The sequence below is a fragment of the Crocodylus porosus genome, unplaced genomic scaffold (assembly GCF_001723895.1).
Source record: "Crocodylus porosus isolate Cpor-Errol unplaced genomic scaffold, CroPor_comp1, whole genome shotgun sequence".
In the NCBI taxonomy this organism is placed as follows: domain Eukaryota; kingdom Metazoa; phylum Chordata; order Crocodylia; family Crocodylidae; genus Crocodylus; species Crocodylus porosus.
In genome coordinates this window covers 157,576,985-157,582,306 of record NW_017728886.1, presented here as the reverse complement: position 1 = coordinate 157,582,306, position 5,322 = coordinate 157,576,985, and positions in this window count along the sequence as shown.

Sequence of the window (5,322 nt, the reverse complement as noted above, 5' to 3'; positions counted from 1 at the left end):
TTGTGCACCTGACATGGACATCATGGGCAACCTCAATTACCCAGACATCTCTTGGGAGGAACACTTAGCAAAGTTGGATTGGTTGCATTGCTTGTATCAAAGAGCTCTACCTGACTCACGAAGTGCACAGGTCAAACAGACGTAACGCTCTTTTAGACTTGGTCTTAGCCAAAGGAGATGATCTGGTGAGCGACTAGAATCTAGAGGGTAGCCTGAAAAAATCTAGAGGGTAGCCTGGGTGACAGCAACCACAAAACCATCACATTCAGTGTCTATTGCAAGGTAGGCAAATCAGCTAGCAGGGTTAAAGTTCTGGACTTCAAAAAAGTGAATTTCAACAGGCTCGGGGCAATAGTAGGGGAAGCACTGCAGGACCAAGAACCGAAGGTGAAAGGAGTGTACGAAGATTAGTTGTTCCTCAAGGACACAATCCACAAAGCACAAAAGAAGTCCAAGGGCTGGTAAGCCCTCTTGGCTTAATAGGGATATCGTTAAAAAGAAGAAAGGAGTATACAAACAATGGAAACTTGGGACAGTCCCCAAGAGGAATATACAAAAATGGCCCACGCTTGTAAGGAGCACATTAGAAAGGCTATGGCAGCAATTGAATTTAAACTAGTAACAGAAATCAAGGACAATAAGAAGTCCTTCTTAAGGTATGTAGGGAACAGGAGGAAAACAAATGGGAGCGTGGGGCCATTGCTTAACAACTCAGGACAGCTGGTTACCAACACTCAGGAGAAAACTGAACTCCTGAATGACTACTCTGCTTCACTGTACTAAAAGGAAAATCTGTCCAGTACTTCACTGGACTAAAAGGAAAATCATACTAGACAAGGCTCAGAATAGGCCTGGTGGGAATGACCAACTTCCTACTGTTGACACTGAGCTGGTACATGATCAGTTAGAAAAGTTAGACAATTATAAGTCAGCAGGACCGGATGAACTTCATCTGAGAGTGCAAAGGAGCTGACCAAAGTTATCACAGGACCTCTGGAGAAACTCTTCTAAAACTCGTGGCACTCATGGGAGGTCTCTGAAGAGTGAAAGAGGGCCAATGTTGTGTCCATCTTCAAGAAAGAAGGAGAGAGGACCCGGGCAACTATAGGCCAATTAGCCTAACTTCTATCCCAGGGAAAATCCTGGAAAAATTCAAAGAGTCTATGTGCGATATGCTTGTACAAGGTAGGATTCTGAACAACAGCCAGCATGGCTTTGTTGCAGGCAGGTCTTGTCTTACCAATCTCATCACCTTCTACAACCAGGTATCTTGCCACTTAGATGAGAGAGAAGAGGTTGACACTGTACACCTAGACTTCCAAAAGACCTTTTGATCTGGTATCCCATGATGTTCTCATGAGAAAATTGGAGAACTGTGGGCTTAACTACTTGACAGTTAGGTGGGTAGAAAGCTGGCTGTGGGGTAGGACCCAGAGAGTTCCAATGAACAGATCTGTCTCATCCTGGCAAGAAGTGGCCAGTGAGGTCCCTCAGGGGTCCTGTGCTTGGTCCAGTGCTTTTCAACATCTTTATCAATGATTTGGATGTGAGGGTGAAGAGCTCAGTGGCCAAGTTCGTGGATGACACCAAGTTATGCGGGAATGCAGTTACGCTTGAAAACTGGCTGCAGATACAGGAGGACCTAGACAGGCTGGTAAGCTGGGTAGGTCAGAACCAGACAAAGTTCAACACTGAGAAGTGTAAAGTGCTCCATTTGGGGTCAAACAATCACCAACATACTACAGGCTCGGTGGCACAAAACTCACTAACACCATGACTGAAAGGGACCTAGGGATAATAACAGACCATAGTATGAACATGAGCTGTCAGTGCAATGCTGCAGCCAGCAGGGCAAACAATACTCTGGCATGCATCAACTGATGCATCTTAAGCAAAACCAAGGAAGTGATTATTTTGCCTTACTCAGCATTGGTGAGGCTGTAGCTGAAGTACTGCATCCAGTTCTGGACACCACACTTCAACAAGGACATGGAAAAGCTTGAGAGAGTCCAGAGAAGAGCCACCCGTATGATCAGAGACTTGCAATGCAAGTCATATGAGGAAAGGTTGAGGAATTCGGGTCTCTTCAGCCTAAAAAAAGGGAAAGCTGAGAGGGCACTTGGTAGCAGCTTACCACTATATCAGGGGAGTACATCAAGGGCTCAGCGAACAACTGTTCACCAGGGCACCCTTGGGGAAAACCAGGAGTAATGGCCACAAACTCCTGGAAGACCATTTCAAGCTTAACAGTAGGAAAAACTTCTTCAGTCAGGGTGTCCTGACTGTGGAATAAATTCCCTCCAGAGGTGGTGCAATCACCTACCCTAGAAATTTTCAAGAGGAGCCTGGATGGTCACCTCGCTTGGGTCAACTGACCCCAGTTGTCTTTCCTTACTAGTTCAGGGGGGCTGGACCTGATGATCTTGAGAGGTCCCTTCCAGCCCCTTACAATCTAGGAATCACGTTGGTCAAAGTACCTTTGTCGAGTTATATTAATCTATTAATCACATGGAGAAAAAAGGAAGTGACAGAATTTGTGCTGGAAGAAGAAACAGTAACTGTATTTAATTTAAGCTTAGAGTAAGCATACAAAATCAGACTCCCCATCAGTGATTTCAATGGACCCAAGGTGATTTGTACCACATGAAGACCTGGCTCATCATGAGCAAGCATAATCTCAAAATGCAAACCTTATGCTTGTACTTACAGTGGCACTCCTCCTCCTACCTACTGGAGAATTTGGATTGCGTTACATCTTTCAAATGAACGTATTAGAAACATTGTTTAATGAAAAGTAAAAGGTCAATTAGAGATGTTCTGAGACCCACACATCTTCTAGGACAGTACTCACCATTCAGGATGTAGAAAACTCAACTTTTGTTGTGATTATATGTAGTTATAATATTGTATGACTTGCATATTTTGCAAAAATAAAATCTGAGCATGTTAAAGGCATCACTATAATTCTCTGTTATTTAGGTCTTTGCTGGGGAGTAGAGAAGCTACAGCTTACTACACAAGCTAAACGCACACCAATGCTGGGTTTTAAGCACACTGAAAAACCTATTTAAAAAAAACAAAATCTTGAATAGGCTATTATCAAGAGTGGCCTTTCCTGTGGGGTATAAAATATTCAAAAAAAATGGGAGCACAGAGGAAAAATGTAAACAAAAAGACAAAAAGGGAAGTAATACCATAAAAATAATTCATGTTAATCAACTGACCTGAGAACTTATTCTGCATTATTGGAATCTAAGTGTACCAACCAACTGCAACCCTAGGCAGTTTATAGTTTATGTATGTTTAGGCATTTCCAATAATTAATCTCTATCAAATCTATCTTTAGATTTACCTTTTTATGTGGCATCTTCCCATTATATAACAATAATAGCAACTTCCTTTTAGAAAAGTGTGAAAGAGGAAGTTTAACCAACAGGAAATTATAGTAGGTGTTTATACAAACAAATTTATTTCCAAATGGAGATTATGTGAATCAAGAAAATCAACACACCTTTAGGGCCTTACCTGTACAACAAAAATTGGCTGAAAAAGGAAAAGTCATACCAACATAATTAGGTAAATCAAAAGACAAAGGGAAAGGGGTTTAGACTAGTCAGTATACGAATTAATGTTCTTTTTGGATGCAGAAATGCATTTTAACCCCACCAATTAGAATGGAAGAACTGAAGTCAAGTGATCTGTTATTCTGACTCAAAAACAATACCATTCTGCAATGGTGTACTAAGCTAAGTAACATCTAATTTGCATATTAAATAGGCACACAAGCACACATGGCAAACATACAGCTCTCTGGGACAGGATGTTGCTTTTTCCTGCAGCTGTTCAAAAAGCAGGTATGCAACTTGTATCCTTTTGTAGGATTTACTCTATAACAATGCATAAAGTTAAAGCAGCCAGCCTTTTGCAACATGTGCGTAGACCTGCCTGCTTGTAGGCTCTATTACCCAGAAAAAAAATGAACAACTCAGTCTGAAGAAACCGGACTTGAATTTGGTACCTAACAGGAACAATTACTAAACAGGGCACCTGAAGAGAGGAGGAGAATCAAAGGGAACTATGTCTGTATATGGCACTGTAGACAGAAAAGGCTTTGGCGACTGTCCAGTACAGGGCTACTGAGCGGTCCAGAAAGCCAACTTTGGGACCGTCTGGTACAGTGCTGTTGAACATTTGGGAAGACCACTGAAGGAACTGATAGGCCTTTTGACCAGAAAGGTACAAGACCAGTATCAAAGAATGGCTGGCATACTTCAAAGTAAATATCAAAAGGGGCAGGGAGGGGAGGCCGGGAGACCTGTCTAAATCCACAGGTCAGCCCTTTCTGATCCTAAGCCATCTGCCTACTGGATCTTGTTAAACAAATACATAAACCACCCACGACAGAGGGGACATGAGGGGAAAATCGCTAGCAAGTTCACCAGCTCCTGTGTGCTAAACTTGACACGCTCTAATAGTAGCTTTTGCCTCATGAAATAAGACTCTCATGAAAGAGAGGTGACAGGGTGATGTTTTTGCTATCTCTAAAGCACTGGGATGGGGAAAACATTCTGGAGTGCAGAAGCACTGCTGACTTCCCAGTCAGTTAAAAACACACTTGGGATACGCAGGTGGGGAAAATGAAATGAAACAGACTTTGGGCAGCAGATAGCTATACCAGCACACACATGCTCAAAATGATCTGTGACCAGAAAAAAAACAGCTCTTTAAATAATACATACATATATACCCACACATATACTCAGTTCCTTGGGGGGGGGGGGGGGAGATAAACAAATCTTGTTTTTAACTGAGAAATGATCAGCTGGGACCAAACTGCTAGGCACCCAAATGGCCCCATGGTTTTGCATCCTGTGAAGAGTGGAATTCACCTCCGGGACACACGTGACAGCACCAGGCTCACAGTCAGGTGTGTGCGCGCTGGCTGGGCTTATTCCCTTGGGGTTTTTTGGGTCCTTTCAGTCCTGGGGCTTGCATGTGGTGTGTGAGGGGAAGGGGGTGTTGCATGGGGGGTGGTTTGTGTGCTTGTGTGGTGCACGTGACACAGAGTGTGGGGGGAAGAGGTCATGTATATGGTGTGTGGGGGGAAGAAGGCATTATATGGGGCGATGTGGAAGGGAAGGCATGTATATGGGGGAAGGGCATGTATCTGGTGGGTGTGTATGTGTGGGGAGGAAGACATGTACATGGGGGATGTATGTGTGTGGTGCAGTGTGTACAGGGGTAGGGTGTGGTGTGTGTTGGGGAGGGCATGTATATGGGGGTGTATGTGTGTGGTGCAGTGCATGCAGGGGCGGTGTGTGT